General features: G+C 37.0%; 1 protein-coding gene across 7 annotated transcripts in view; it reads right to left on the bottom strand.

The window, feature by feature from the left end:
* Positions 1–22018, bottom strand: part of LOC119863952 (teneurin-2-like) — a 664488-nt gene that overhangs the window by 127169 nt on the left and 515301 nt on the right. The window contains exon 10 of one of the 7 annotated variants that reach the window (XR_005358241.1): positions 17021–17195. The exons of 5 other annotated variants lie outside the window; for them this stretch is intronic. The gene's annotated coding sequence lies outside the window, so the exon portion shown is untranslated. Of the gene's footprint in view, positions 1–17020; positions 17199–22018 lie in introns of those variants that run through there. One more of the 7 variants, XR_005358240.1, reaches the window with a different exon arrangement.

Genomic DNA, 22018 nt, shown 5'->3' on the forward strand with positions numbered 1-22018 from the left:
CCTAGTCCCTCACAAGGTATTTGTTGATCAAGAAAAGTCCTAGGAATTGCAAGAGAAATTTTTCTATTCTGCCAAAATGCCATGTACTCCTAATAGGAGGAATAGTAACTAGACAGTTTTCTGAAAATAAATAGATATATTAATCTAAGATAATGTTCACTTAGGGCAGAGATAGATCAGAGGAGACAAAACCAAGTGGACCAAGGTATTTCTACATTTTAATTAAGAAAAAGATTGTACAATTAGAGGCAGGCTGAGTGAGAGAGACATGCTAATAACAGCCAGCTGGTGATATGGAATGGAACTGAAGGCATCTAACTTCCATCTGGATGTTCCTGTAACTTCTGTTAGCTTCCCAAATTCTAGAACTTTCTTGCCTATATCTAATATATGGACCACTCAATCCCTATGTCATGCACATTCCTGGATTTGGCACTCCTGTCTACTTCCCACTGTATTACACAACCACCACAGAATCATCAAATGCACTTCTTCAAAGGATTGTCAAAGAATTCTGGAATTCTAAAATTTAATTCAAACTTTAGATTGTTTTAGAAATAGGGAAACCATAATAAAATCTTTTTAAAAGCGGGGGGAGGGAATCCCTGGGTAGCTCAGTGGTTTAGCACCTGCCTTTGGCCCCGGGCATGATTCTGGAGTCCCTGGATCAAGTCCTACATTGGGCTCCCTATGTGGAGCCTGCTTCTCTCTCTGCCTGTGTCTCTGCCTCTCTCTCTCTCTCTCTCTCTCTCTCTGCGTCTCTAATGAATAAATAAATAAAATCTTCAAAAAAAAAAATAGGGAAACTGGGACCCAGAGACAGAATGCAAATTGCCTAAGAACACTCAGCATTTTCCTGTCATGCATCTCTGACAATGGACTTATTTGATTATTACAACTCCAGTGTCTTTTAGCCACTGATTCAATGACATCTCTGTCTTAGATACTTCTAGATGGCAACTTTTTATTTTAGAAATGATAGTAATTTGGGGTTCATTGAGCTGAACAACTTGAACAAGTACATGTATACACTCACGTGCAGAGACACATATGTGATTTCTGTATGTCAAGCACTGTCTTAGAATTAGATATATGAAAGATAAAATGATACTTGTCTTCCTCTTAAAGATTCTATACTTCAGAGAGAAAGGACAGCATGCCAAAAGTCCATGTAAAAATTAAGATGTGGGATAAGGTACAACATAATAGATACTTCCTCTGCTGAAGATATTCAGAGATTATCTCAGGGAGGAAGAGATGCCTGAATAGAGATAATTGGAGTTTATGGTATAGGAGAGAGAAAGCCTGGTGGAATGAATACCTATGGATCTTACCTAGTTTGTTGTCTTTCCTCCTGCCTCTAAGAGCAGCAACTTCAATTTCCTGAGAGACCTCACCACTCTCTCCCTCTTGTTCTACGTAATTCATCCCACCCTTGATTCAGAGCCACACACATGACCCAGGGCTCACCCATCAGAGCATCTCACTGACCTGACCATAACATTGGTTTAGTAATGGATGAGGACTTTAGTCAGATTGATGAGACTTGAATCTGGTACTTTTACTAAAATAGATCTGGGAAAAAAAACAAACAAACAGTTTTTTTGTTTTGTTTTGTTTTTGCTGATGCTGTTACCAATAGAAAAGATCATAATCTAGAGTAAACGACAGCCATCTTCCAACCATGAGGAAGAACCTGAGAATGGAGCCATTACAAAGGAAAGCAGAACTGACAGATGGAGATTGAGATCAATACCCAATAAAAATCATTAGAGTATCTGGAATAGCTATGCCTGAAACTAATAAATCTACCTCAAATTTTTTCAGTTGCATGACTCAAAAGCTTTCCTTTTTTACTAACGCCAGATTCACCTTTATTCTGTTTTCTGCTTATAAAGGACTCCCAATGGTGGGTGTGCAAAGGCAATGCTTGTGAGAAGAGATGGATTTTGGGGAGCCAGAAGGTAGTGTTATGGGCTGAATTATTTCCTTCAAAATTCATATATTGAAGTCTTAGCCGTCAGTACTACCGAATGTGACTGTATTTGGAGATCAGGTCTTTGACAAGGTGATTAAAGCTAAATGAAGTCATTGAAGTGGACCCTAATCCAACATGACTGGTGTCTTTATAAGAAGAGGAGATGATGACATAGATATGTACACAGAGAAGACCATAAAAAGACAAGGAGACGATGGCATCTGTAAGCCAAGAACTGAGGCCCTCAGAAGAAACCAACCTACTGACACCTTCGTCTTGGACTCAGTTTCCAAAACTGTAAAGACACAAATTTCTGTTAAGTCCACCAGAGTGTGGTACTTTGTTAAGGAAGCTTTACCAACTAATAGAGGCAGGTTGCCAGGAACAATGAGTGTCATGGATAAAGGATCAGGACTGTCAAAATATGTACATGTATACGTGGTCAAAGATTGAGATAGAGAGGGAATAGTGCAAAGTATTTCAAATAGATGCAAAAAATGGACAGGACATATGTCGCCTTCATCACAATTTGTTCTGTCTCATCCTTTCTTCTTTAATACTTATTTTTGTCTACAATGGAAGACAAGCCACACTGCTTAGTTTTTAGACACTGTGACTCAAGTCTTCAAATACTTATTTGTTTTGAAATGTATCAGGGACCCACTTCTGCTAAATATAATCAATCTTTTCTGCTAAGTTTACGGAATAAGCTTCTTTCACAAGAGCCCCACAATTGTCATGTGCAGTCTGATAGAAGTCTGACATTTTCAAGTTGGTCTCCTCAAGTAGCCTGGCTTCTAAGAATTGGGTTATTGTTGATTTTTGCTTCAAAATGGTATGTGGCTCTATTTTGTCTGTGCACGACAGAGTACTGATGAAACAAAGTATAGTCTGGCCTTTAAACAATGATGACAAAAAAGCCTCAATTGTTGAACTTTCAAAAACCTCCCAGGCTCAAGAACATGCTCTTCACTGTTGCCATAATGAAGTCCTTCAGCTCTGGGAGTTAGAAGAAGAGTAAAAGTGAAGCTAGAGAAAGAAGAAAGTTCTGTTTGAAACAGAATTTAAAAATTGTATCTGTTTGCTCTTAGCTTGGGTGTGAGGACTCATTATGGACTAAATTCTTCATGTTTCATCTGGATACACAAAGACAGAACTGGAGCTGGTATCGGGGGAGCCAGTCTCCTGTGTTATTTCCAGCCCTCCACTTATTAAAGTTAGACCAATGCTATTTTCTCTGTACTGAGTTCTATCAGAGACATTTTAAAGTGCTCTTTACTCGCTTGATAGAAAGCATCTGGGCATTCTTGAGTGTCTTCAAGGATTTTTACCCATGTTCATAAAAAAACCATAAGGTTCTCTTTTTTAAAGGTACTGTTTCACTTCCTGATATAATTGTTTATTAATTTTCAGATCACTCTATAAATCATGTCCTCCATATCAGGCTGTCATACACATACAGAAAGTTCTGCAGAGTAACAAAATAAACAAACACAAACAAACAAAAGCAAAAAGCCACCCCCCCCCAAAAAAAAAAATCTTAGAAATTATGTTTCTCTCTTGTAATCATTGATTACAATTTTCAATCTTGGCTGAGATATTTTTTTCTGAGCCACTATAAAAACAACTCCTTCTAAATGCTTTTTATACTTAGGAGAAAAATGAAATCAAGTGCTTTCTTATCATAATAAGTGAATGCATTATATGTTAACAAGCATTTTCTTATTTTTATAATGGAAAAAATTGTTAAGCACTATTTCACTCTGCTTAATTGTAATAAAGCAGAGTTGCTTTCAGACTGAAATACAATAAACTCTGATAAATAGCAGTCAACCCAAGGTGGAGTTGAAATCCCAGTGAAATTGCTGACCCTCTTCATAAGTGCATGTAATTTTATAGCTAGGGCAGTGCTTTATGACCTCCCTAAAATATGTATTTCCAACTGGTTTCCTGTTTGAAAGCTTCAGAAACTGAGCTATAAATAGAAAATGAAGAATGAAGAAAAAAGAACAAGAAAAAGGAGGAGGAGGAAGAGGACAATGATAACTAGGGGGATGAGGAAGGAGGGGACATTATTTTGCTAAAACCCATATTTACACATACAACGATATGTCCTTCTATTGTGAAATAAAGTTTCAGGAAATTTGCATGAGCTGGCAGCCAGCTGCAGTTATACGGACTTTTAGAAAAATAGTTCTCTAATTCCTACACAAACAGCAAGGTCAAACTTTTATGTTCTACTTTCTCTATCAGGCTTCCAACCTCAGAGCCAGCAATGATGTTCTCCCTCCCCGAACTCATAGAGCATTTATTCCTTGCCACCACTGATTTGGCACTTAGCATATGCTACCAAGCTTTGTTAATTATCTTTTTTATGGACATGTCCTGTCTGTCCAAATAGCTGACTCTCCTTGACTGTAAAGGCAGTAAGTATCTTAGAACACTTTATATCTCCACCACACAGCAAAGTGTCTTGCTAGAGTAGTTTCAACATATGTTTTTGGATGACGGTGGTGATGATGCAGCAATAGGGAGGCATTATGCAATGTGCCCTGTGACATGAAGGCATCTTGAACATTCTCTGCTATAATCTACCACCCAGCTCTGTGTGCCATAGGAACTTAGCACATTTGGTAAATTTTAAGCAATTTTCTTTCAGTTCAAGTAAGCTGGTATTCAGCTATTGAACTAATTCACATTACACTTCTGTATATATTTTATCCTTCTAAGAAGATCTTGCTGTTTAAAAACTTTTGTCAGTGGCTCTCTACTCTGGCTTTATATCAAAATCATCTCCAAAGCTTTATAAAACGAAGATGCTACGGCCCCACCCAAGATCTAAAATATCAAAATAGTTGGAGATAGGAATCCAAAATCTTCATTTAAAAAGTATCGCTACTGATAATTGTGATGCGTGACCAGGTTTGAAAACCACTGCAAAATCTACTCAAAGACTATTTTCTTGCCAATACAGCTTTTTTCCCTCTTTTCTAAACCTTTTTCAGACTTTACACATTAATTAAATATACATGAAATAATGGTACATGTAAAGAGAGATCAAGTGGTTATAATTTATATGTGAATAAAATATTTAATAAAATATTAAATCATTAAATATGACTGAAATAAAAATATGTTAATGAATGATTTCTGTATTTTCCCACACTGTTTTACAAAAGATTTAAAGCAGCTTTCAAGACAATTTTAGAATAGAACAAATATTGAGTGAACTGAAGCTGAAGGGATACGAGGGTAGGAAATAAGTAACTACAGAAAGACATGAGGATAATGTTTGTAATCTGGAATGGAATGCATAGTGTCCTTGTAAAGGCATAAAGCAGCCCCTGAATTCATTTACATCTGTGTTTCCTAGCAGCCAAAGCAAAGAGAGAAACACAAGTGTTGTATGGTCTCCATGAAATTAAAGCAGTTCACTTTTCCAGACACTGATGAATCCTTATAAATAAGATTTGTTGAAGGAGATAAAATAAAAAAGAAAAGAAAACTTGTAGCTATGGTAGGCAACACCCCCCATGCAGTCATTTCTACAAACAATAGTGTATTTTCTCCCATTATCTCTTAAAGTTTCCATTAGTGTCATCTGCTAGCACGATGACAACACATTTTGCAAAAGTGATTCAACAAGGAGCCTAAACTGTGCAATTACTCTGGAAGCAAATTTTAGAGAATGACTGTTTCAGTTAATCTTCTATAAATGTTATTTCTTGTGACTATACTTTATACTTAATGACTTATAAAAGTTTAAGACTGTCCTCAAACATGGAGTCTGTTGTGTCAATATTCTCTATGGCTAATTAAAGGCATTTACTTGACCATCATCTGTGTAGAGGGATAATTCTGGTCTATTCATAAAATAAAATAAAATAAAATAAAATAAAATAAAATAAAATAAAATAAAATAAAATAAAATAAAAAAGTCCAAATTGAGACATGCTAGGGAGGCTGAAACCCCATCTCTAGTGGCAATTGGAAAGGAAGGGTCCCTTTAAGTGGGCCAAATTTTCCCTCAGAAAAGAGTTCTTGGTCAGCTTTAACACTGGACTAGTGTTTACCATATAACCTAAAATGCCCTAGAGTTGAGCTATGGCCTGAATTTTCCTTAAATATGAAATTTCAATAAATATTCGACTGTTTCTTCTTCTTCTTGGCTTTTCAGATAGAAATCTAGAGGTGATAGTCCCCTTCAACTTGCCTACAAAATCTGGTCTTTCTTTAGTGAGTACATTTAATCTGAGAGATTAAACCAAAAGTACAGGACTTGGATACAGAAAAGAGAGAAGCTATAGAGCTGAAGATTCCTGGAGAATGAATTTCTGCCTCCCACCACTCCCTGGTTGCACAGCCATAAGTAAATCCATTCCTCACATGAAAAATTAGTATTTTACTCTATTTCACCATTTTTCTTAGCATTGTTGCTAAGCATTTTTGCTAATGTATGAAATGCTTACTAATTACAGGTATTTATTTTACTTTGGATGCCTCAAAAAGAACATTGGCACAGAGAATGAAGAAGAAGGCTTGATGTCTTATGAATCAATGGGCAGCAGCCACCTAGAGGTACAAACACCCGTACATGAGATCTGATGTCCTCCTCTTTCCTCACTTTTGCACATGAGTGTCATGCTTGCTCTATTTTCAGAGTCCTCATCTTACTAGTTCAGTCCTGGGCATAAAGTACAGAATATATCACTATCTCCAAAATATTCTTTTCATGGCTTTTCCTTTCATTTGCTGTATCTGGCCATTTATCGTGTGCTTACCATCTGCCACATTGCTGGCAGGCACTGACATTCACATTTGACCTCCACCTAGACAGTAAGTCCCAGGAAGGTAGAAGTCATGCTCATCTGGATTGAAGCTTCTTCCTAAACCTTGTAAAGTTTGTGTCACACAATAGGCATTCAATGAAGAGCTGTAACAGAGTTTCTCTTTCATTTTTTCATAGAACGCTAATATTATCATCCCCATTTTTTTAGGTGAAGAAATTGAGGCTCCAAGAGGTGATGTGGTTTGAACAAGGGAATGAGGCTAACGGGGACAGAGTTCAGATTTGAACCCACTTCTACAGAGTTTTCATGACCCTATTGTGTATTGTTTGCCCTGTATCTGTTCTCCAAGAACCTAGATGCTAAAAAAAAAAAAAAAAAAAAAAAAAAAAAAGAACCTAGATGCTCCGTGTGCAGCTAGGGCTCCATGTGTCGCACATTGATTCTTATTTGTGATGTGATAATCTAATTGGATTTATATGTGTGAGCAGCAAGTAAAATGAGCTATGTCCTAGGTTTGGCTTCTAAAATGCACAGTCTTCAGAAGAAAAAAATACATATACTTCCTACTGTGTTCTTGGCTGAAACGTCCACAAATTTGATTCTTACCTTCCTTGTTACTAAAAGAAGGAATCTAACACTAGTGACTGTAAGAATCATAGTGTCTATGAGCTACGAAAAGAAACAAAAAAACAGAAAGAAAAAATTCTGGATTTTTAAAAGAAGCATTCATTCTTCTCATAGTGAAACTTGACAGTCTTTTCTTTTCTCCATGAGCTTTACTAAAGTGATGCCATCCAGGGCCTCTTTTGCAGCACTGATATTTGGGGGAACAAACATTGGAGCCCATATGAGGATAGTTCAAAGGCCCCAGCAAACTTGTCTTTGACCCAAACCCTTGCATTTCAGAGGTCTGGCCTGATTTAGAGGTACAGTTCTCCTCGTATACACTCAAATCATATCTCCTTTGTGTGGAAAAATAAGATTTCATGCACAATCAAGTTTATCTACCTCAAATCAATAAAAGCATTAAAACAGATATAAAAGAAATACAGTTAACCAATTTAAATATTATTGAAAGTCTTGTAGAACTACAGATATGCTGAATGTGAAATTTCCTAGTTGAAAGGTGTGTTGAAAGCGTTTCAGGCAACACTAGAATGCTTTCAAATGATGCGCAGCCACTTATGAAAACTATTCAGGTGCTTTCCCTAATCTGAAAGGGAGTGCTTTTTCATAGCATTAGTTTTATAATGAGCCTTTTCAGGCAAATTTCAAAGGGTGCATGGTTCACATACTTTAAACTAAATTCACTCATAATTTAGCATCCGACAAAAGCTAATGCTTAATTGTCTCTAAAGAGGCTATAGAAGGAAAACATTTTCCTTATTCACAAACATAGAGCTAAACAGTGGGGCTCCCTCCCATGACCACCCCTCCCTAATTTTCATAGGAACAATGGCTCAGTAAAGAGCTGGCCATGAGGAGACTGGGAACACAGATGCCAGGGTGATTCTGGAGGCTGAGACTCACTGGCTTTGTGCAACATTGCCTGCTCACCCCAGCCTCAACACCCTTGGGGATAAACACGTTGGCCTGTACAGTGGAGGGGATTGAGATTTTTAATTTATGTAACATGGGATATCTAACAGTCTACTATTGGCTGACACTTCGAGATAAGTCACTTACATTTGCTGAGCTCTACCCAGCTTCCTCATTGGCAAAATAAGGAGGCTGTGCTTAACAGATGGTCTTAATTATCACAGTAGTTAATAGCACAGACAGACACGAAAGCCAGAGGTTTAGCTTCATAGTTCTTGCTCTGCCACTTCCTAAGTGACTTTGGACAAGTAAATACAACTCTCCATGCCACAACTGACTTGTTGGTAAAACAGGATAATAATAGTACAATCCTCTAAGACTATAGTAGGTATTAAAATGACTTCATGTATGTAAAGAACTCAGAACAATATATGGTTTGTATAAGAAGTGCCACATATATCTTAACTATTCTTCTTATTACGTCGCTCCCATTTTTATATTCTGAGTCTCTTAGAAAAGCAACAACCTATACTCTCACTTTTATTTTTATTTTCCTTTCTCTCTTTGTCTTTCAATTAGTGGCACCCCTTGGTAAAATCATTGGTTGCTCTATTTTTCCTTTTGTACTAGAACTTTTGCCAAGTTTAACACACAAGTGCCTTTTGAGATATGAGGTACTGGGGAGAGGGAATTCTTTTAAACAAGTGCATCAAGGAAGATGTCAGGCTCCTTTGGAGGATAGCATGTCAAAATATAATGATTCAACAAAGCCTTTTTGAAAAAAAAAAAACCCACAAACTTTTGAACCTGTCTAATCCTGAGGAAACCATAGAAATAAGCAAACAGGAAAAAAAAATGTGTAAGAGAAAAAAAAAAAAAACCCTTGCACTTGTAAACCTTTACAATCTCGAGTAATTTTCATAATTGTGACACTTGGTACAATTTGATAGTATCTTATATTGATTCTCAGGTTTCAAGACAATAATCATTACATTATTATCTGCAGCCTAAGCAGTGTAGCATAACCTCCTAATTAGGATAAAAAACAGAGCCAGGAGCGGCCCCAGCAAGTCACAACAAGTCAATATTTTTAATAAGGATTAATTAAAAAAAAATTCTACAAGGTTGTATTAGAGGCAGTTCTGGCATGTCTATTGATTAACAGTTGGCATTACATCTCATAAAGGGCTCATTATGTAAAGCATCAATCTAAGTGTGATGTTCCCTCCCCCACCCCTTAAATACTATTGATTTGTTTTGATGTGTTTTTTAAAGCACAGTTTGGGAGCTGAGAAGATTGAGAATGGGATTCTGTGATCACATTGTCTATCACATTGCCAGGCACCCAGTGGAAACGGTAAAGAGGACTAATACCTTTTGTTTCTCCCCCCCTAGTCAGCTTCTACTGACTTCTCAGGCTGGCAAAGGAAATCTGCTTAACCACACCATCAGCCAAAGGGATCCAAGATTCAAAAGGGGCACCATCAACTCCGGGGAAGGGTGTCAGCTCAAGCTGGCATTCTCCTGAACGAAGACAGATTTTTTTTTTCTCCCCGGAATAATTTTACGTGTGTTCATTCTTCAGTGTCCACTATTTCCTTTATATATTTATTTATATGCAAATAAACAACGATGCCATTTGGAAACCACCTCCAGTGCCCTTCTAAAGACTGCAGCACTAGGAATCTGCCGGAAGACAGCACGGCCACAGGTGCCTGCAACTCATGAATATGCAGCTCTGACATTTGAAACTCTTCAGCAGATTTCTCAACTCCTTTCTTCATTGACACCAATTCACTCTCAATCACAAGGGTTTTCAAGGAAACAACGTTGGTTGGAAGCCACTGTAAAGACTTCCTGAAGTAATCTCAGTCCATGCTTCTTAAAAAATTGCAGACCGATCCCCTTAATGTTTTAAATTCAGAGAAACCTCAATTCTTAAAAAAAAAAAAAAAAAAAAAAAAAAAAAAAAAGTCTGTGTGGTTGATGCTAGGTGGCAGTGCTGTGTAATTAAAACTTGAAAGGATTCCACTAGAATTTGTGAGTCAGGCTACCAGTTTTTCTAAACACAATCATAAGATATAATTATGAGTAAAATACATTAGGAACTCATAGGCCTTTCTTAGAAACTCATTAAGAAGTCATGACAAAGCCTTTGCCACTTGAAGGTCAGTATTTTTCAAAAACAACCTAAAACAAGAGTAATCTAAGTGTGTATATTATGCATATTTAAAATGACCAAATGAATACCAATAAGTTACCAAAAATGTATTATTTAAATAAAACAAACTATATTTTTCTGTGACCTATGATATCATGCATATGTAATTTTAGGAATCTTCCACCAGTAATGTTTTAATGATGGAAAAATCTAGAATACCTGCTGTCTACGTGTAGCATCACCAGGAACTCTTCATTCATTCATTTGTTCCAAGGATCTATGAGACCTACTACATAGGCTAAGTATAGCAACAGGCATGATGAAGGAGACAAAGATGCATAATTCATGGTCCTTATACTCAAGGATATTGCACTGTGAAAGGAGAAAACTAAATAGTAGATTGCCAAGACAGAAAAAGGCTTGCAAGAGGACCTATAGCAGCCTGGACAAAATGACTCAATAGGCCAGGGGAAGCCTTCAACGAAGATTAAAAGACTTTGAGACTTCCCTCTGTTCCTTCTTCCTCTCAGTATAATCCTTTCCTCATAAATGACCTGCAGGGGGAAACAAATCTATCCATTCACTTTTTGCCTAAATTGAATCCTCACCCACACAGTGGAAGAAAGGAACACGGGATTGGCTCTAGTTTTGAACGGGAGCTTTGGAATGTTATCACCTTAGTTTTTCATTCTGACTACCTTTAACTAGACATGTGATGTTGAAAAAATTGCTTGAGCTCCCTCTGTCTTAGCCCTATCCTTAACTATACCGAATCTGTCTCCTATGACTGTTGTGAGGGTTAATGGGTCCCCGTTTTCTTTTTGGGGTGATAAAAAGTGTTCTAAAATTAGATTATGATGATGATTGTGCCACTCTGTAGATATAACCTGCAGATATCATTGGATCATATAAACGGGTAAACTTTATGATATATAAATTTTATAACAGCAAAGCTGTTAAAAAAGAGATTAAAGATAAACCAACTGTGGTATATCTATACCATAGAACACCACTAAATAATAAAAAGGAAAGAACCATTGATGTACAAAAGAAAAAGTGCATATGTATAAAATGGTTCTGCAAAACCGGTATATGCATTTAAAAAATATTAGTTTGTCTTTTGGTCCTTCAATCACAGGTTATATACTCTAGGAAAGTCACTTCGGACACTGGGAAAACATCCTGATGCTACAATTTCTTTCTTTTGAATGTGAAGCATTGAACTGTTTTCCCCTATGAAAGATTTTGGCTCCAAGATGACTCAATATCCCAGGAAATGGTTTCTGAGCTTTCCTAACTTCTTACACCAATGATGCTCTGCTGGGAGGAGGAACATGCTCACTCTGGTTGCTGCCTGAGAGGTGTCTGCCACCTTCAACTGAATGCGTAAGCTCTTTTCCATGTAAAAAGACATCCTTATTTTATGCACATTTTAGAGCCTAGACTTTTCCAGGAAACAAAGAGAAAGAGAGAGAGAGAGAATATCACATTGTAGAAATATTGTAGAATAATGGTTCTCAACTCTAGTTGTATATTAGGGTCACACATTTTTAGAAAGCCTTTTAGAAGGCATTTTTAGACAACATACCAAAACCTGCACCCTATCTTAGACCAATTAATTATGAATTTCTGGTGTCTCCCAAACATAGTTTTTCAAAAATTCAAGTGATTTCTATTCCATGCACAAAGAAGGTTGTGAACTAATGCTAAGTAAGTTCAGAGTTTAGTGAAATTGTGTTCATCTAGAGTGATCAAGAAGAGAAGGTACTATCTCATCTGTGTCCTAAAGGCCAGTAAGAGATGGATGTGGAAATGCAATGAAGGAAGGCAGCGCCTCTCTGTTACATCTTATTGTAGGAGATGAACCGTTACTACATAGAACTGTACAAATAATCTAAGAGAGAAGCAGAAACAAATATATTCTGAAGGGATAATAGGCATTCAAAATCTAGACCAGGATGTTGACCAGGAAAGGGACTTAAAAAGAAAGGGAGAGGAAGAAAATGCATTGCTGTGGTTATAGCACAGGACAATATGGAGAAAGCCCCCTCGTTAAGATCTATGTCTGCATAAGACAAATCTGTCTGCTGCTAAGTCAACTTCAAAGAATCCATCTTATTTGGTCAATAAGCCCCTTAGTCTTCCTCTTCTGCTGTCTGTGACACTATCCCTAATGCCATTCTCAAATCCAACCCCAGGGTGCATTATTGCTAATCAAATCAGAATGTCAAATCTACTTAATTGGAAGTCCCATACACATTTTCATCTGCTCTTAGAGGAATAAATAGAGCTGGAGAATCCAAACAGAATATTATAACAGTGATATCAATGTACAGACAAGGAACAAAGCTGGTCAAAAAGAGAGTGGGGGAGTTCTTATATTTTGTGCCTCTGAAATGCAAGAAATGGGGGAAGGGTTCTGAATAATAATTTTTATTAGCCCACAAAAGGGTTAATTTGACTCTGGATAATTGAGGATTGACCGTACAGTTTTCTCATGCATCCATAGTCTCTTTTAGATAGTGACTGGTCTGTTGCAGCCAGCTAGCACCAGCTCAGAAATGCTGATAGTTAAATTTCCAGGGGTTGGGGATCCCTGGGTGGCGCAGCGGTTTGGCGCCTGCCTTTGGCCCAGGGCGCGATCCTGGAGACCCGGGATCGAATCCCACGTCAGGCTCCCGGTGCATGGAGCCTGCTTCTCCCTCCTCCTGTGTCTCTGCCTCTTTCTCTCTCTCTCTATGTCTATCATGAATAAATAAATAAATCTTTAAAAAAATAAATAAATAAATAAATTTCCAGGGGTTGAGTAAGCCAACTGATGTCAGGTTGGTAGCTTAAAGTTGGTCATGGTAGAAATATTTGCATGATAAGAATTGGCAAATGTGGGACACCTGGGTGGCTCAGCGGTTGAGCGTCTGACTTTCAGCTCAGGGCGTGATTCTGAAGTCTCGGAATCGAGTCCCACATTAGGATCCCTGCATAGAGCCTGCTTCTCCCTATGCCTGTGTCTCTGCCTTTCTCTCTCTCTGTATGTCTCTCAGGAATAAATAAATAAAATCTTAAAAAAGAAAGAGAGAGATTGGGATCCCTGGGTAGCTCAGTGGTTTGGCACCTGCCTTCGGCCTGGGGTGTGGTCCTGGAGTCCTGAGGTTGAATCCCACATCGGGCTCCCTAGATGGAGCCTGCTTCTCCCTCTGCCTGTGTCTCTGCCTCTCTCTCTCTCTCTCTGTCTCTGTCTCTGTCTCTCATGAATAAAATTTTTTTAAAAATCTTAAAAAAAAAATAGAGAGAGAATTAGCAAATGCTACACATAGGGCATCCTCAATCCCAGAGTCAGTTGCTAAACATTCCCCAGCACCCATTGCTTGAGGGCATAGCTTTGCCTGGCATGCCATCCGTCCACATAGATTCCAATGTGAATGTCTCCTCCTAAAACTACCATGTGAGTTTTCCTCCTGAGTTGATCACCATGATGATCTTGCATCCCTTTATTCTGGTGTTTATTTGCCAGAATAGTAGGTTTATTGTTCCATTTCTGTCCAAATAATCAATCCTTACAAAAATAGCCTATGGTGGCCAACTTGACAAGATGTTGTTCACCAGCTTTACAGTGGTTCACAAACTCTAAGGTGCTAATAGGTCACTTTTATGCAAATTGTGATTCCTGAAGACCCCATGTAATTCAAAACTGACACAATTCAAGATAAATTTTCCCATAGGAATATACATCTACAATTGTTAGTAGCATAAACGGGTTTTATTTCCACTTCTAATTTTCTCAGATTGCTTCTAATATTTTATGGAGGCCAGTATCCCACATTAATAATATAGAGTTCATTAGTGGTTGCTAGATCTTTTTAACAAGACTATCATCTCATATTACTCCCTTTTCAAAATTTGTGCTTAGCACTTTTCAACACAAGTGAGAGAATTACCATTTAATGAATACCTGGATGGTATGGTTATAATACACAACATACAAAGCAACAATGAATAGAGCAATGATATAACCAAAATTACCAACATTATTTGCACAAAAAAACCCCACTGTGGTTCAATGATACAAAAAAAATAGATATTTGAAATTACCAACTAAACTAGCATTGTTGATGGCAGTTTATAATTCATCTGGCCTGCCAGCTTTAAAATTGCAACTCTCAACTGTAATTTTTTATAATTTGAGGGAATCACATTGTTTCCAATTTTGTCTACAATATGCATTTTGTTTTATTATGTTAAAAGTACTATTTCAAATTCACATAAAATGTGGTATTCTCGTCAGAAGAATAAACTGGGATAACTTGTTAAAAATGAAGATCCCTGTTTTCTACTCCAACATATATATGGGATAGAGTGCATTTTTGGCAAGCAGCTAAGATAACATTAGAAAATTCTGGTGTGGGTGGTATAGGTGGTCCACTGAAACACTGATGTAATTCCTATTCTTTTTGAAAATCTAAGCTGAAAAGCCTTAAATGAAAGGCTTCAGCTTATATAAAATGAAGCAGGTTTATTTTTATGCAGTTCTTCAATTTTAACTTTGTATAAGGCAAATATACTTGAAATGTACTTCATCATCTGGGGAATGGTTCAATAAGCCATGGTACATCTATGAGCCAAAGGCCAGTTACCACTTTGTACATTATCAGTCTTAAAAAGCTCTACAGGGGAAGCGTTGTATCTGAAAGATTCATGCCACACCTCATTTTAATCATGGACACAATAACCCCTATCTCTTCAAAGTCATTTAGCTGTGAATTTTCAAGAATACATCAAGTAGATTTTCTATGGGCCCATCTGTGCGGCACATTTATTTTCTGTGACTGTTTTGCTGAGCACAATGAAAACCTTGACTACTAATGAACAGAGACCCAGAGAATGGCAGGGCTGCTGCTGCGGGCTTCAGCTACAGGTTGATCTGTGGAAGCTTTTCAAGGAAGGACTTTGGGTTGAGCTACTTCTCTCTTTTCTATTCTTCTTGAGGAATGATTTCTGCTATGTTCTTCCTGGCTAGAAAGCCAAAAAGCTAAAAGCAATCTTCTCTACTGTGTTCGAATCAATAAAACTTGGGGTTCCAATGAGACATAAATGTCTGAAAATATTAGAAAAAAGGGCTCTGGTGTGTAAGCACTGTAAATTTAGAAGGTAAGAATTTGGGCTTTGGAGATAAAACTTCTATAAGCTGCTCAGTTTTCCTCTCTGTAAAATGGGACTCATAAAATTTATCTCATGGGACTGTTATGGAGAAAAGGTGATAAAATATGTAAAGTTCTTAACAAAGTAATGGTAACTAAAAAGCATATCACCAGCTAATATATCATATATATGACATATATTATTTATAATGTGTAAATCAATCTAATGTCATCTAGCACTGGTATTATTAAGAAGAGAAACAAACTATAATCTCACAGCATCATGGCTAGTAAGTCTATGCATAGGGCTGTCAATAATAAGTCATTTTCATGCATGTACTAAATATAGAACACCTACTGCCCCTGGGATTATAGTCTTTGGGACATGAAATAATTTATCAGTTTAGCATTTGATGCAGGAAATAGTGATTATTATGTTATTACACAGGGGAAAGTGAGGAAAACACATTCCTGAGCCACATACACTTCAGCACAGCACTGCGAATAATATATATGTTTCTAAGGAAACTCACATTGTAGTATGGGCTCCAGCATCTGTTATGCCCAACTGCATTAAAAATGATTATTCTCTGAGTCTACGTGGATATCTCAGTGATAGATGGTGATTAAACTATCTAATTTCACCAACTTGTAGATAAATGTTTATAATATTTTGTAGAATCTTATCTTCAGAGTTAGGCCAATGTAGAATTCATAATCAATCACCCAAATTTTATCCTGTTGATTGAAATGATGTAATATTTAAAAATATTCATGAAATCTTAGTAGGTTGATTACACTTCCAACTTAGACACAATAGTCACTGTTGTTTTTTTTTTGTTTGTTTGTTTTTTTCTAGAAGAGCCTAGGAAACTGGTTTAACCAAAAGCAGAACTGTGAGACACTTATTTTGAGGAAGAAATTAATCAGGGGACAAGAGACTATTTCAACAGAGAGACTGAAATGTAATCTTAAAGTCCTTCAAAGCCCAAAAAGCTTTGGAACACCCTCTTGGAACTCCTCCTCCTTGGAACTTCTCCTTCACAGAATTGTCATAGGTATTTGTGAGTAATGCACTTACCACACTCTACTTTGTTTTATCATTATTTACTTATCTGGGTTTATTAGATTCCAATCTTGTGAAGGGAAGATAATACATTCTCATTTATGTATTTTCTCCCATATTGCCTAACATACAATTTCACCCATGGTGTTTGTTCCATATACTGTTACAAAACTGAATTGAAGTGTGAACTATATTGCTCAAACTTCATAGAAAAAATGTGTAAAGGCAGGCATTTAAAAAGGCAATGAAAGTGCAAACAGATTTGGCAGCTCAAGAATGAGTATTCATTCAAGAAAAGGGAAATTTATTTCTTTTCAGGTTAGACAAATATTTTAATACTTAGAACTGCTTTATACAATATGATTGCTTCCTTTCATGCATGTAGTCACTCATCTCACCTCTCAGGAAGAAGTACAGCAGGGCAGGTAGAAATGGACTCGGGTTTCAATTGTTTGAGTTTCAGCCTGATGTCCACAACTACTGACTACTTGATCTCTGGTAAGTGATATCACCAAACCTCAGCTTCCTACTGGGTAAAATAGAAACAATACCTAAAATAATACCTACTTCATAGAGTTCTTATGTAAGATAAATTAGATAATCCATGCAATGTTCTAAATAAATTTAGGCATCAATTTTATTTGAACCTGTTCTATTTATAGCACTGTGCTATTCACCGCATGAAGTTTAAGACATTAAGGCATGATCTCCTACTCATAGGAGTTTGCAATATAACAAGGACCAAGACACAAATGAAAAATTTATTGCATATGACTAATTGCCATATTAATTCAGTGGTTGCTAAGAGTTGATATACTTGAATAAGGGAAGAGAAAGCATATGTTTACTGGGCCTTATTAGTATCAGATGTTGTCCAGAAAACCAGACCTTTCTTTAGCGGTTGGATTACTCCTGGACCCTGAGAAACATAGAATTTAAAATTCTGACACTTTGACTGAATTGGGTGAATTATGTGAGGGAAAAACAATGGTTTTACAAAAAAGCAGGAAATACTGTAAAAATAAATCATTAGCTGCCTTAAATTAGAAATTTAATCACTCGGTTAATATAAGTTAAAGAATAACAATATTACTAAAAATAACTAACATTTATTGAGTTCTTTCCATATGCCAGGGAAGCTAAGTGCTTTTCATATGCATTCTCTCATTTATTCCTTATAATAGTGCTATGAAATAGGTGCTATTCTTATTCTCATTTTCCAAATGATAAAAAGGAAATTTGAAGTAAGCAATTCACCCAAAGGTGCCAAGATAGTGTGGCTACCTACTAAGAATCCAGTAAGAACAACACAAATAGTTATGAATAGTTATGAAGAAAGTTGGGGCATAGTTTTCTAATTTATCCCGTTGACTCCCCATAGATAAAGCAAGAAGCTACTAGGTTCACTGTTTCCTCCTACCCAAAGCTGAAGGAAATCTTTACAGAGCAACTTTGTTCCCATTCTGACCGCTGACTTGAAAAGAACAAAAAGCAAAGAGGAATGGCTTTCAAAATGTAAGATAGAGGTGATATGTTCCACTAAATATTAGCATGATCTGAGGTACATTTGGATATCAGGAGCAACACTTACCATTTAGGTGGCCAAAAGACCTCTCAAGAACACAGACAAACCCAGTCATGGTAAAACATCAGAGGTTTCATTAACTTAGCTTAAATAACACTGGTGTTTTCAAAAGGAGGAGCAGGTAAGTGAGGCTAAGCAAAACCCCTACACCTCTACATCTTCTTAAATGAAAACCTTTAAATGAGCTCTAATCCATGCCAATATACCAAAATAAATTGACTTGCATCTAAATCTTCAGGTAATATATGCATTCTCTGTGCCTTAAGAAAACATTAATTATGTCCATGCGGTTCTAGAGTTCTTGGTGCATGCCTGACTTATTTATTTTATAGCACTTCTCACTTCTAAGTTAGCAGGTCAAATTTATGAGGCCATTCAATTGCTTTTTCCCCAGGATGTGGTACCTCAAAGGGTTTTACTCTAAGTTTCTAAAGGCTTGAGCATCTACTATTAGCTTAGAATGATTAAAATAGACATTAAGCTGTGTCATTTATCTTAGACAACCATACCATTGCAAAGAATAAATGTTTACTTGTCATTAATATCAGAGACAACAAACCAATAATTTGTATATCCTTTTTGTTTCTGTCTCTCTCTGTCTCTGTCTCTCTGTCTCTCTCTCTCTCTTTCTCTCTCACACACACACACATTTCTAAGAATGCACATCTCTCTCATGAGTTGATTTCAAATTATATTACTTCCTAAAAAAATACTTCATTCTTTTTTTTTTTAAGATTTTATTTATTTATTCATGAGAGACAGAGAGAGAAAGAAGCAGAAACAGGCAGACGGAGAAGCAGGCTCCATGCTTCTCCTGACTCAATCCCAGGACCCCAGGATCACGACCTGAGCTGAAGGTGGCACTAAATCGCTGAGCCACCCAGGCTGCCCAAAATATTTCATTCTTAAATGCAATGAAAGACCTACGTAAGAATATCCCTTAGTAGTTCCTTATGCAGCCCTTTGGAGCTTCAGAAAGCATGCTTATGCATTCTGTCTCGTTTTGTCGAAAAGAAACTAAAGCCCAAAGAAGTTGTGTGGCCAGTATTTGAGAACACCTGTCACAGGTAGAACTCTAAGCTACTGCTAGCCCTGATGGGCCTCCAATCATCTGACTTCACCATTGGCTGCAAATCCATTGGCCACAGACCTCATCTGACTTACAGATGTGTTTTACAGGGTCCACACATAATTTTTAAAAATTGAATTCCTTGACAATACTTAAAAAAAATTCTTTTGTAGCATAAATAAAATCCTTATCTCCAGTTTGCTCTAAAATCAGAAGATCTGACACCACCAGGCCAGTATATCTAAGAGAATAATGGGTAGGGGTGCTCATTGTGCCCCTGTATTCTCTGCCTTGTTTTTGACTTTGACTTTGCCCATTTAATTTGTGCAGCCTCCTTGAGGCATCTGAATTTAGACACTGCACCAATCATGTAGTACAGCGAAGACTCTCAGTCCATGGAGAAGTGTCCCCAATGTCCTTTCAGAGAGAGAACGGAAGGCAGAACTGAAATGTTAGAATCAGAGTTTTAGGACTTCAATAGACTTTTACTCAATCTCGATGTTTACCATCAGGTGTTGCAGGGCTTGGGGACAATCTTAAAAAGTCAATTCCTTGAGGTTTACCAATATTAAAATCTAATTAACAATGCACTAAATTGGCTTTTTCTAATACAAAATCATCTCTTTAAAAATCTTGATTCTAATACTCTACATATTACATCTTCCTTCAAGATGCTCTTCTTTTATTTATTTATTTTTTGACGTGGCAATAATTATTTCAAGTCGCAGTAATTAACATTAGTTATAGTTGCTGCTAATCAAATATTTCAGTGATATATGCTTTAAAGTAACACATGAGTTTGTCCGATAAGCTTGGGAAAATTTATTTACTATGAATATAGTTTTGGTATTAAAAGTATTTCCAAACCTGAGTCTCCCGGGAGATTAAAGAAAAGAAATCTTTGGTGAAAAGATTGGGAAACATCAATTTTTTAATACTTCATTTATGGAAAACAGAAGAGAAAGCTGTGGCCTAAACAAATTAAAAGACTTCAATAAGATTGCACAATGGCCAAAGCTTGGAACTAAAATTCTATGCTATATGTTTGCTCCAGGATACATGATCTGCCCAAATTATCTTTTTTTTTTTTTTAAGATTTATTTATTCACCTTAGAGACAGAAAGAGACAAAGAGAAAGAGATAGAACACGGGGAAGGGCAGAGGGAGATGGAGAGAGAGAATCCCAAGCAGATTCCCTGCCACACTTAGAGCCCTACACCAGGCTCGATCCCACAACCCTGAGATCATAACCTGAACTAATATAAAGAATCAGACATTTAACCAACTGAACCACCCAGGTGCCCCTGCCCAAATTATTTTTCATCAGATTTGGGATATGCCAGTTCTCTCTAGTGTAGATTAATACATTCACTCCCTAAGCATTTTATCAGATACTGTGGCAGCCTTTAGGGGATCGGAAACTAATAGCTTAGAGTCCCTCTCTTCATGTGACCTTTTCTAGTGATGAAAGCAAACAGAGAAATAATAAAATAAGGTATCATAGCTACCATGACAAAAGGGGACAAGAGGAGAAAAAGAGAACACAAAGGCAGAAACATTTTTGAACCTGTCAGGAATGATCATGAGTTCAGTTTTAAGGGGATAAAGTTTCAGGACACTAAAATCTAAGCAAGGCAGCTAGGTATCTGAGTAACGATGGTAGGCAGAACTCTTTTCCCCTCACTTTTATATACCGGTGTCATGTCAACAAATACATTCCATGGCAAAAGGGATCTTGAAGATGTAAGTAAGGGTACTAATTATCTGACCTTAAAATAGGTAAATTATCTTGGATTATCTAGGTAGGTCTGGTCCAATATAATCATGAATCTTTAAAAGCAGAACTTTCTTCTGGCTAAGAGAGTAAAAAAAGTCAAAGGAATGGCAAAAATAGAAGCTAGAAAAGTTCCAAGAGTCACCATCACTGGCTTGAGATGAAGTGGGCCCCACATCAAGGAAATGGGAACTTCATTCCTACAACCACCTGAACTAAAATCCCCTAAATTCCCCTGATCCCCTTGGATCAGCTTGGAAGGAGATTCTTCCCCAGAGCTCCAGAGAGGAATGCAGCCTTGCTGACACTTTGATTTCAGCCTCATGAGACTTTAAACACAGGACCCAACTTAGACTGTGCCAAGATCCCTGACCCATGGACACAGTGAGATAAAAAAATAAGCATTCATTTAATTCACTAAATTGGTACTAAATTGTTAAGTAGTATTAGAATACTAATATGGCATTTTAAGAAGTTTGGGGGATAACAGAAAGGAAAAAAAAATCTTCCTTATTCTCTCTTGCATCTGACAATTCAAAAAGAGAGTTATCTATATGTAACTCTGATGTGTTGGTTGAAGATAACCATTTATTTAAAGTGGGGATAGAAGTTAGAGGAAGAACTGGTATCGTAAAGAAAACAAACACACTTAGTGGAAAGATCCTCTATGTACTGGGCATTCCCAAAGAGCTTTACATTATTATTTAATCATCATGCCAAAGTAGTAGAACAGACACATTATTCCTCCCATTTTACACATGAGAAGACTGGGGCTGATAGGTATGAGTGATAAGTCAAAGACCAACAGCTAATCAGTGGGCAAGTCAGAGTAGGCTTTCTGATAACTCAGGTCTTCCTGATGAAAAAGCTTCTGTGGTTTATTTGTAATTCATACATGAGGTATGCTGTTGTTCAGATCAT

The sequence above is a fragment of the Canis lupus genome, chromosome 4 (genome assembly GCF_011100685.1).
Source record: "Canis lupus familiaris isolate Mischka breed German Shepherd chromosome 4, alternate assembly UU_Cfam_GSD_1.0, whole genome shotgun sequence".
Lineage (NCBI taxonomy): Eukaryota > Metazoa > Chordata > Mammalia > Carnivora > Canidae > Canis > Canis lupus.